A 12,569-nucleotide genomic window follows, 5' to 3' on the forward strand; every position below is an offset into this window, starting at 1 on the left:
TTGTCATACATTAATAACAATTTTTAGATGGTTGACAGAATTAGTAAATTTCTAAAAAGGACATGTATATCAATATATCATTGTTTCAAAAAAGGAACTCCATAATGATTCTCTCTTATTTTAATAGTTTTAGATTTCAATAGTCATTTTCGAAGGATTCCCTAATACTTATGCTATGGAATAAATTTGTTTGTTTTCTTGTAACTCCAAAGAGAAATTATGTTAGGAGGTTCTCCATTACTTAGACCATGGCAAAAAAAAAAAAAAAACAATTCCACTGAATATGCTTTGAACGCAAATTACTCGAAAAGAGTAGCAAGTATACCTGTAGGAAAAGGGGCTATTGCTTGTGAGTGTACTCTCGCTATTGCATAATGAAAACATCAAGTGAATGAGATATCCTTTCCAGGTAATGTAGCTCCAACAATATAATCTTTGCGACCTATACCATAAATATTTCAAGAAACTTGTAAGGACAAACGAAGAATAAAATAATGAAGCTAAGAACAAATAAACCAACTAAACAAATTTCTTGACAACATTAAAAAAAAAATCAATTTCACAATATGATAGACTTCTCTAAGAAAGTTGTGTTGAAGTAGAGGTAAGTAACATTTTTATAGTGGCAAACTATAATGCATTATGAAATAATAGAAAAGAGTCCTATTAATAAAGAGTTTATCTGTGAAATTTTGAATTTGAAAACTACTATTATGGCATTTGCTGTTAGATAAACGATAGAATTGAAGGATAAGCTTAAAAGAGTTTTAAAATAAAGTAAATAATTTGGTTGAAATTTGATTTTGAATACTAAAATGGAATAATGTACGTAAGGCTGTGAAGAAAAAATAAATAAATCATATCTAGTTAATTACGATATTACTACGGATAAACTTCACCACATTTTATCTTTTAATTTAAATTAAATGTGGCATTTGGTTAATGGATTACTCTTTTTTTTTCAAGGATATCTTTGAGTTTGAATAGTCCTATAATTACGATAAATTTAGTTGTGGCATTTGGTTAATGGATTACTCTTGTTTTTAAAAAGACATCTCTGAGTTTGAATAATCCTATAATTACGATATTGTTAAGGATAAGTCTAACACATTTTTATCTTCAATTATATTTTAATTAAATGTGAACTTTGGTTCAGAAATAACTATTTCTTAACAGATGTATTTGTATAATCCTATTGAGGTGATATGTGTTAAGGATAAAGCACAAAGCTTGCAAAATGCGGATAAATATGGTTTGCTTTAAATTCAAATGCTTAATTTTTTTTTATTTTTTTTTTTGTGAAACAAATGCTTTAACTTTATTTCTCACAAAACTATTTTTCGTTTTTGGAATTTGATAAGAATTGTTAGGAGCTTTGTCCTAATTATTATTATTATTATTATTATTATTATTATTATTATTATTATTATTATTACTATTACTATTACTATTACTATTATGGTATATCAATGGCCGTGCATTTTCATGAATGTGCAGCATATATAACACTTTTTGTTTATCTTTTTACTTGTTAAGTTAATTATAATTTTTGAATTTGAATTGAGTGTGATTTTGAATTTAATGTTGTTAGTGCTTATCTTTCAATTCAAATTTAATAACTTTATCTTTCAATTGTAAAAATTATCTTTAAATTTGCTTTGTTCTAATTCTCTTTAACTTTGTCTTAAAATTGCCAAGTGGCTTGTTATTAGTTTGCCACTTGGCTTCACCACATTGATTGTACCTCTCCTTTTTTTTATATATTATTATTATTATTATTATTATTATTATTATTATTATTATTATTATTATTACTATTACTATTACTATTATGGTATATCAATGGCCGTGCATTTTCATGAATGTGCAGCATATATAACACTTTTTGTTTATCTTTTTACTTGTTAAGTTAATTATAATTTTTGAATTTGAATTGAGTGTGATTTTGAATTTAATGTTGTTAGTGCTTATCTTTCAATTCAAATTTAATAACTTTATCTTTCAATTGTAAAAATTATCTTTAAATTTGCTTTGTTCTAATTCTCTTTAACTAATCTTAAAATTGCCAAGTGGCTTGTTTCTAGCTTGTCACTTGGCTTAACCACATTACTTGTATCTCTCCTTTTTTATATATATAGATACTAGTATTCGTACCCGCGCGATGCGCGATCAGTATTAAATTGATATTATTATAAATAATACATAAGTATTTCTCAAGTGGCTTATTATTAATTTGCTACGCCACGTAGCAAATTATAGTAGTAGTCATATTTGTTATAGTATCACATCATATATAATTATTTAAAATATTTAATTTACATTTTTACTAAGATCACTACTTTTTTTTATAAGTCAGTTGCTACTACTCCTCCTATACATACATGAACAATAAACAAAAGATTGTCAAAGAGATTCTCTAACAGAATTTTAAATTAGAAAAAGAAAAGAAGCTCCGAAATCTAATATATATATATATATATATATATATATATATATATATATATATATATATATATATATATATATATATATATATATATATATATATATATCGTTGTGCTTTCATAAATATTATTTTTAAATACTTACCTGTTCCAATCTGTATTAATATTCCTTGAATTTTTTAAAAACGATATTTAAGTTTTTTCAAATATTTACTCCTATCTTATCTAGAGGAGACTAAAAATGAATTATTTTAATCTTTGAATTAAATAAAAAGTTAATTAACACAATTTAAAATGTTTCTATTACAAACCAATTCAAAATATAAACACACTCAATTTAAAATTTAACTACACTCCATGTTATTGCATTGCTTGTTAATTTTGTTCAAATCTTGTCATGTAACTTTATCATAAGCCACTTGGCTAAATTGCCCACTACATACACGTATATATGATTGTAATGTAATTTATTAGATCTTCTTATAATTACCAATATGATTGTCACATATTCTTTGACACGGTAAAGCAACAAAAAGATTTAAGCTCCAAGGAATCAGATGCACTAATTAATTTTGGGTAATATTATACATTTTTACACGTAAATTTTGTTAGAGTTCATTAACATACAGTATATCCCACAAGAAACACCTAATTTACCATCTCTCTGACTCTTTCTTTTTCTTGGAATTTTAGATAACGTTGATCCTTTTCCTTTGAGAAAAATATAATAAAAGTTCAAGCACCATCAATATGAAAACCAAATCAATGAATTTATGGTGAAAAAAGTACAGTGATTTTATTGTGTATCCGTCATTAAATTATTGCAATTTAGTCTCATATCTTAGTTTCTTTCCTTTATATACTACAGATGTAATTTTTTTCGTTTACTTTTATAATATTCACTACTCAACACTTGTTCTCGCATTTTTTCCCATATATATTTGAGAGGATATACATATTTCTTCTTGCCAAAGACTTGAGAATTATTACCTCTTCACAGTACTTTTCATTATTTCCTTCTCCTTACACGAGTAATTTTAGTGCTGAATTTACAAAGAACATTGAAGATAAAAGATTATTGATTGAACTTCAAGGATCAACCTCAATTACCAATTAATGTGTCCAACATTTTTATAAACGTATTTCTCCAACAACTTCTTGGAGATCTGGGAAAAAAAACAGAACTAAAAGTCTGATTAAGAAAAATATGCAATGCATAAATAAGTATAGAGCAAGCTTTAAAAAAGTAATAATAAATAAAATAAAAAATAAAGGTGAGAAAAGAATATCTAATCTTGTCGAAATTTTTTATTAATATTTAAATAAAAAATAACCTTTTCGACCTCACTTGGTCGAAAATTTTATTTTCGTAATTTAGGCAAAAAACTTGTTTCGACCGCGTGAGGTCGAAAATTTTCGACCACGTGAAGTCAAAAAAAAAATTCACCCTAACTGTTAGCGACCGTGCCTTGAGGTCAAAATTTTGGTCGAAAATTGGCCTTTTTCGACCGCGTGAGGTCGAAATTCACCGTTTTTTAGTAGTGCACCAACTCATCTCAACACAAAATTTTAAGAGAATTGAAATTAAAATGACATATCACTTCTGAAAAGCAAAAGAAAAAAGAGCTTGTGATTTTTTTTGATAATCTAGCTAGCAGAATATTTTATTAAAATTATATATCTTTTAATTTTTGAAGGGCTATGATAACTTTGGAGACAACCTTCATAATAAAAATATGGTTTCAAAATCACAAGTAAGTTGTCATTGTTCTTCCTCCTTCCTTGTTTGTAGTTCGTTATTCCTTTTCTCTCCTCCTTCCTTCTTCTTCTTTCTATTTTCTGCTGATCAAAATAGTAACGTCGAACTAAATAAGTTACCAAAAAACAAACAACGGAAATAACTTTTACTCAAAATAAATGATAATAATAGAAATTTGTATACTAAAATCAGTTAGCTCTTGACTTATTATCTAAGAAATAAAATGAGAAGCAAGAAAGGAAAAAAATCAGTGTACTGTTTGTCTAGAATGAATCTAGATTTATAATTACCCATATCTTGAAAGAAAATCTTACATTATTTTGTGTTATATATTTAAGAGGTTAAGATGATTCATTTGAACTCAAATTTGATAATCGTATCACTTAGTAAGCATTTTGAAATAGGATATATTTAGATTCCATATAATGATCCTTATCAATTATCCTACATGGATATGGTTATCTAGAAAATCCTTTAAAATGTTGAATGGTATTTGCATGTTTTAATTTCTGAACTAAGTTTAGATATATAAGACACTAAAAAATAACAACATTATATCAAACCTCTAAGCTACCTAACCTGATAAAAATTGAAGATGATACCTATAACATCCATAGTCCAACGTTTACGCTTATTAGGATTAAAAATTTGATTACAAAAAAAGTAATTTTATCTTTTAATTCAAATCATATTCAGATTTTTATGTCAATTAAAAAATGTTTAGCTCAGTTCAATTTTTAATCTTGCAATATAAATTCAAAATCAAAATTTGACACTATTAGTTTCCAAGAAGTGCATAACAACATATAGGATCCCATTCCAACTGATTCTTAAATTTTTCATATGTCAAAGATATTCTTATGAATCCCTATATGTAGAAAATGAGTGTGTTACCTTGCATGAGAGAGTAAATTTTCTGCTTGCAGTGAAGGTGAGATCTCCAATAAAAAAAAATAGCTTATTATTAAGAGCCTATAAAAAAGAGTAAACTGAGTGTGAGCTTTCCGTAATCAACATAAATAACACCTGACATATATGCATGAGTGCAATTAAGAATTACAATAAATAACTAAAAAGGAACAACTAAAGTGATAAATTAAGCATATACCCCCATTTAACATCACAAAGACATAAATTACAACAAAACAAAGCTAATAATCCCACTCTAATATGTCATACATGCAGTAAAACAAATCAATATATCTCTCATAATATCCATCAGGTGTCAGCTATGGTCGGGCATAACATAAAATGCAAAAGTAAAAGTAAATGTTGTGATTGAAAAGGTATAAAAAAGAAGGCAGTAGATGAGTTTCTCAGAGAGGAAGAACAAAAGCAAAAGAACTGTGAGATTAGGAACCCTCCGCCTCAAATAAATATATCCTTTTAATTCAAGTTCAAAATCTTTTATCTCAATCTAATTTTTCACTTCAAATTCAAATTGAAAATCTCTCAATCTTATCTTTTACTTCAAATTCAAACTTCTTGTAGCTTGATCAGTTCAAATATTTTTATCACTTAATTCAAATTGATTTCTTTTATTCCAATTCAAATGTTTTTAACTTTCAGTGATTCAAAATTATTATTAAGATGCTTATCGGCACTGTCTTATTATTTTAAGAAAATTAACTTTTTTGTTGGTTGTTAACAGGCAATTTGATATGTTATTTAGTGTTTTAAATGTTTGAAACCCTTCTTAAAATATTTATGCCAGGCAACGTCAATAAGTCAAATATGAGAGAATTAAATTTGCCTTTAGCTCTCATATTCTTGTCAGTAAGCATGTCATTTTATTTCAGTATTACATTATCACGTATTTTAGAATAAATTTTCAGCTTTATATTTTATTCGTAAAAGCTTTAAACCATTTAATGTGTCATCGTAAAAAAATTCGATATGATACTGTTTTCAGATTTGTAAATTGGTAGTTGTCTATCTCAAAACATTCTTTTAATCATTAAATATTTTAGTTGAAATTTTATCTTTATCTTTTGAATTAGTTAGGATAAGATAATACTACAATTTTTATCTTTCAATTCAAAATCAAATTCAATATTTTTACATAGCCAAATAAAGTTTGTCTTAAAATTGCCAAGTGGCTTGTTTCTAGCTTGCCACTTGGCTTAGCTACATTGCTTATACCTCTCCTTTTTTATATATATAGATAGATATCGTTGTCCGTTTGTCATTGTTTCTATTGGCATTAAATATCCGCATCTAAAAGTGTTGGCGAGTCATTGATTCCATCTTCCAAGTAACGATATTTCAAAACTCAAGAAGAATTAAACACCAAGAGAACATAAGAAATTACTATTATAAAACTATCCAGGATAGTCCTTAACGTTGGATTAATTTTTAGTCGAGACTTACTACCTATGTTTGCATGTTCAGTTTTTCTGATATGATCACTTGGTTAGACTTTTGATTTTCAATTTTTGAGAATCTTTGCACGATAGTTTTTTTTTTCCGCCGCAAATTATATTTATTTAGTAGGAAAAAAATTAATCAAAATATAGATATTAATGTCCTCAAATTGAACACTGCGTTATTTCTTAATGTATTATGGAGTAGCCAATATTGAAGATAAGTCAAATAAATATTTATAATTACCTTAATGATGTAGAAAAAAAAACATAAAAACGTACTAACGTTACCTTTTAAAAAAAGGCCCTTCGTATGAATCAATGCAACTTGATAATCTCTCAATTCGATTCATAATTTATTTTGAGAAATAAATTATTAACCATAAAACATGCCGATTTTCCAAGAAAATAATCACTTCCACGAATTTTTTAATATTCTCAAATTCTTTGTGTATTGGTTGATTTAGCTTTCTTATTTTAGTTTTGAGCTTAAAATATTTAGGACTTTGTGCTTACTTTATAACTCATAATAACAGAATACTAATGCCCATCAAATTTACCATATCCTTCTTTATTCTTCACACAATTCTCTCTCTATTTAAATTTAAAAACTCAATTATTCTACTTCCAACTTCTATGGAAAATCCTCTTCCGTTGGAATTATTTATAGCGAGTAGATGAAGAACATGTTAAATGTCAATTTGAGAGAATACATAATTACCTCCATGAAGTAGGATCTTTTTTTCAAATGACACTTGAACTTTGCAGGAGGTCCTATTATCCCCTAAACAATTTTGCACCGATAAAATTATCTCCTTTTTCGTCTGGATCCAACCCCAATTTTAAAAAAGCAGGTGTTAAACACGCACTAATCCTTGCTTGACACGTGTTAATTTAATTAAACTTACATGCTCTTTCATTTTATTTTTATTTTTATCTTTTGTCTTTTGTCTTTCTCTTTCTAATTTTTTTTGCTTCACCATCCCCTCCCACCCCCAAACCCAACACATACTTCTTCTTCAGTTAACCCCTCCCCTCATATTCTTTCTTTCTTCTTCTTCTTCTTCCTTATTCTATCCCCCTCCCTCCCTCCTCCCCATACTTCGACCAAGAAAAATATGAAAAAGAGAGAAGAGAAACAAAATAAACTTCTCCACAAAATTTTCATTACCTAATATTTATCACTGTATATGGAGTTACTCCACAGTTTTATTGCCCAAATATATTCTCTCAAAATCAGCGAAAGGAAGAAGTATTTTGCTGCTCGTGTACTGAAAGCATAAATCGGATAATAATGGCCTGAAATTAGAAATGGTAAATTTCTTTTTGTTTGATCTAATGGATTTTGCATAGTCCTTTGAAATGTAAGAGGAATTGTTTAATAAATTTTTGGATTGAAGAAAAAATTGAAGCGGTAGTAGTAAAAGAAGCTGGATGGAATTGTGGGATAGTGGCATTGGAAGTGGCCGGGGTCTGGCGGAGATGGCAACAGGCTTATGAAGCAGAAGAAGGAGGACGAGGAGGAGGAAAAAACATAATAAGGGGCAAAAAAACTAAAATAACAAGAAAAACAGAAAAATATATATTATAAAAAAAAACTTGTAAAATAAAATTGCAGTCGTTTTTGGGTTCCTCCCTCTCTTTAAAAAAGTTTATGCACTCTCTATGCTCGGTGGCCCAAAAAAAGGTAATTATATCAGTTCAAAGTTTCTTGGGGGGGGCGGGGGGGTAGTAGGAACCCCGCAAAGTTCAAGTTTCTTTGGGAAAAAGGTCCTACTTTGGGGGTAATTATGTATTCTCTCTTTTGCAAGTATTACCATTAGCACAGAGCATCGAATTATGGGGTTACTGGTTCTTTAACAAGGCACTTGAAAAAAAAAAGAGCATAAAGATAAACTTTATCTCCATCAATGTTAGTAATTTATTTTGTATGTTTTGAACTTTTTTTATTTGCAATATATTAGCCCGTTTAAGTTTCTATTTTTAAATTTTAGATTTACAATGTATTAACCGTTTAAATTTGTATCTTTGAATTTGCAATGTTATCAATTTGCTTTAGTATGATAATTTATAATTAGCTACCAAGAGATCTAGTTAAAACAGAACCCTTACTTAAAAGTGGCAATGTGGATTAGGTGTTCTTCTTGTAGTTGTGTATGAAATTTGAAAGGTATATTAAATAAAGATAAATACTTTAGCCTTGAATTTTATTAAGAATTGTCTGTCTTAGTGACTTCATAATTCTTACTTGATTTTTTTTAATTAAATACTAAAAAAATGCAAGTATTTATAATTTTTATAAGTAATAAGAAATTATATTTAATATTAACTTATAAATCCAAAAAACTAGCCATTGTAAGTTCAAATAACTTAATATTAAAATTTATTTTTGTATGATTTATAACTTTAAAGCATTTAAGTTTATTTAGCAACAACTAATTTTTTGAACTTATAAGTTCTTGAATTGACTCTATTAGTATCATAATTAACTTTAATCCGTTAATTTTAACTAATAAGATAAATTAAGGTTCTTAGCATATATTTAAATTCCGTACTTAATCTTCATATTCTCGCTTCCGCATTATTTTCTTATTTTATTCAAGTAACTTGATTCTTATCAATTGGTATTAGAGCTTAAATGCTCTGATACCTGACCGTTACTTAATAAACCTAAATGTTTTAAAGCTAGAAATTATAAAAAATAAATTTTGATATTAATTTACAACTAAATAAGTTATAAAACAATATAAATACTAATGATTTCCAATGTATTATTAAGTTTGCAGTTTATAAAAAAAAAACATTTATGGCAAAATTTTAAAAAACTACACGTTTAAAATTCAAAAAATTAGTTGTTACCAATTTTATTTTATCCCTAAGTTCATTAAACTACACTATGACCCTATTTCTAAACTATAAATACCCCTCCATCCTTCTTCATTCTTTACACAATTCTCTCTCTCTATCTAAATCTAAAAACTCAACTATTCTACTTCCAACTTCCATGGAAAATCCTCCTCCTCTACCTGGTCTTCACAGAGGAAGATTTTTGGTGTGGAATTATTTAGAGCGAGTAGATGAAAAACATGTTAAATGTCAATTTGAGAGAATATGTAATTACCTCCCTAAAGTAAGTTTTTTTTTTTTCAAAAGACACTTGAACTTTGCGGGGGGTCCTATTATCCCCCTAAACAACTTTGCACCGATATAATTACCTTCTTTTTCGTCCGGATCCAACCCCAATTTTAAATAAGTAGGTGTTAAACACGCACTAATCCTTGCTTGACACGTGTTAATTTAATTAAAATTACATGTTCTTTCGTTTTTTCATTTTTGTTTATATCTTTTGTCTTTTGTCTTTCTCTTTCTAACTTTTTGACTTCACCATCCCCTCCCACCCCCAACCTCAACACATACTTCTTCTTTATAACCCCTCCCCTCGTATTCTTTTCTTTTTCTTCCTTATTCTACCCCTCACCTCTCCCCCCCCCCCCCCCCCCCCCCTTCCCCCGATACTTCGACCAAGAAAAATCTGAAAAGGAGAGAAGAGAAATAAGATAAACTTCTCATATTCTCTCAAAATCAGCAAAAGGAAGAAACTTGAAGTAGTTGTGTTTTGCTGCTCGTGTACAGAAAGAATAAATTTGATAATAATGGCCTGAAATTAGAAATGGTAAATTTCTTTTTGTTTGACCTAATGGATTTTGCAGAATCCTTTAAAATGTAAGAGGAATTGTTTAATAAATTTTTGGATTGAAGAAAGAGTTGAAGCGGTAGTAATAAAATAAGGTGGATGGAGTTGTGGAATGATGGCATTGGAGGTGGGCGGGGTTTGGCGGAAATGGCAACGGGTTTATGAAGAAGAAGAAGTAGGACGAGGAGGAGGAGAAAAACATAATAGGGAAAAAAAATTAAAATAAAGAAAAATACATTTTATAAAAAAAAATTGTAAAATAAAATTGCAGTCATTTTTTGGGTTCCTCACTTTCTTTAAGAAAGTGTATTCACTCTCTATGCCCGATGACCCAAAAAGAAGTATTATATCAGTTCAAAGTTGGTTGGAGGGGGCGGGGGGCGGGCAGAGGATAGGACCCCCGCAAACTTCAAGTGTCTTTCGGGAAAAGGTCCCACTTCAGCAGTAATTATGTATTACCATAAGCACGGAGCACCGAATTATGGGGGTACCGGTTCTTTAGCAAGGCACTTGAAAAAAAAAAGCATAAAGATAAACTTTATCTCCATCAATGTTAGCCATTTATTTTGTATGTTTTGCACTTCTTTTTATTTGCAATATGTTAGCCTGTTTAAGTTTCTATTTTTGAATTTTAGATTTGCAATGTATTAACCGTTTAAGTTTGTATCTTTAAATTTGCAATGTTATCAATTTAAGTTTGATATTTTTTTTTTATTAAATTTGTGTCTATTTAGAACTTAAATATTTAAATAAATTTTAAAAAGTCCCCTACTCACCCCGTATTGTTCCCCTATATAATGGGACAGGTCGCCCCCCAAACCACAAAATCCCCCTTAGGCCCCGCCTCCTAGTCTCGGTCCCCTCTTTTTATTTAGGTCCCGTCCCGTCCCACTAAAATAGGCCCGTCCGCCCATTTGACTGATTTAGTATATAATTCAATTGCAACAATTTAAGCCTTCAGATCACTGATCTAAAGTATAATTGCAATTGGTTTTGAACTTTAGATGACTGATTAAAAATTTAGTTGCTATAATTTTGAACTTTAGACCAGTGGTTGTAGAAGATTTTCACATTTTGAAGTTGGAGTATAATTTAGATATTCTGAAATTAGAAAAATAATAAATGCTAAACCAAACATGTAGCCATCATCAGAACGTGTTGAAAAATAATCTTTTTAATACAAATTATTTTGAAAATCTTATTTTCTTAATGACTTTCTGAACTTCGTCAGTAACGTGCTATTTGGAGTTCCATTCCGTGAATATGGTGGTAATATCAAAATTGGCATATAATTAACTAATTTAAAAATATTAGATACTAATCAGTTAACTACTGTATCAGCAATTTGGTTAAACTTAAGATCAATGGGAGCGTTGCCCAAAATAGACCCTACGATGCGAAATTCGAATTTAGTCAGAATCCAATGTCGATACCGGACACAGGATTGAAAAAAAAAGAAGCTAAAATCATAAAAGAAACTAAAATACCTGTAAAAAAGCTATGACCCAACTTTAGATCACTAGGCTAAAGTTTGTCAAGAACTTCCATAGTTTTTTATTCTTTCTAGGAAAAATGATCAAAATTACCCCTCACTATCGAAAATGGGCCAACTTAACTCTCCGTTTGTATATGATTTCAAATATGCCCCCACCATTAATAAAATGGACAATATCTGCCCTTAAAAACTAACACCTAAGGGCAGGCATGACCCATTCTATTAAATGGAGGGGGCATATTCCTGGCCCTTTGCAAATAGAAAGTGAAATTGGCCAATTTTACATAGTCAAAGTGGCAATTTTGGCCCTTTCCTCTTTTTCTTATGTGAAACACTTTTCAATAGTTAAGTCGTTTGGTTGGTGAAATAAGAATAATAATTTCGAAATATTTTATGAGATTATTTTATTTTGCGTTTGATACTGAGTATTATTTGGTCCCAAAATTATTTTATCCTGGGACGAAATAATTTAAGGTAACATCCCAACCCATGGGATGTATTTGCAAATTTTATTTAAAATATGGACAAAATATACATAGTGGTCTCTTAAAAAGGCTATTTGGCAAATTCAGCAATACCAAATGAATTGTGCATCGATGAACATGATAGCGTCTCAGTTTATTTATATACCATATTGGTATCATAATTTTGAAGGTCTTTCGGGTAAAAAAATTTAGGGGCATGAATGTAAGAGGGGTTTGGACGAGTAATTATTTTGTTTTCAGGGGCCAACGATATTCTTTCCCCAAAATTAAAGAACATCCCATTTGAAGGTCTAACCGTGCAACTTCATTCTTCTTATGTGAAGCACATG

The sequence above is a fragment of the Lycium barbarum genome, chromosome 2, assembly GCF_019175385.1.
Source record: "Lycium barbarum isolate Lr01 chromosome 2, ASM1917538v2, whole genome shotgun sequence".
Classification (NCBI taxonomy): domain Eukaryota; kingdom Viridiplantae; phylum Streptophyta; class Magnoliopsida; order Solanales; family Solanaceae; genus Lycium; species Lycium barbarum.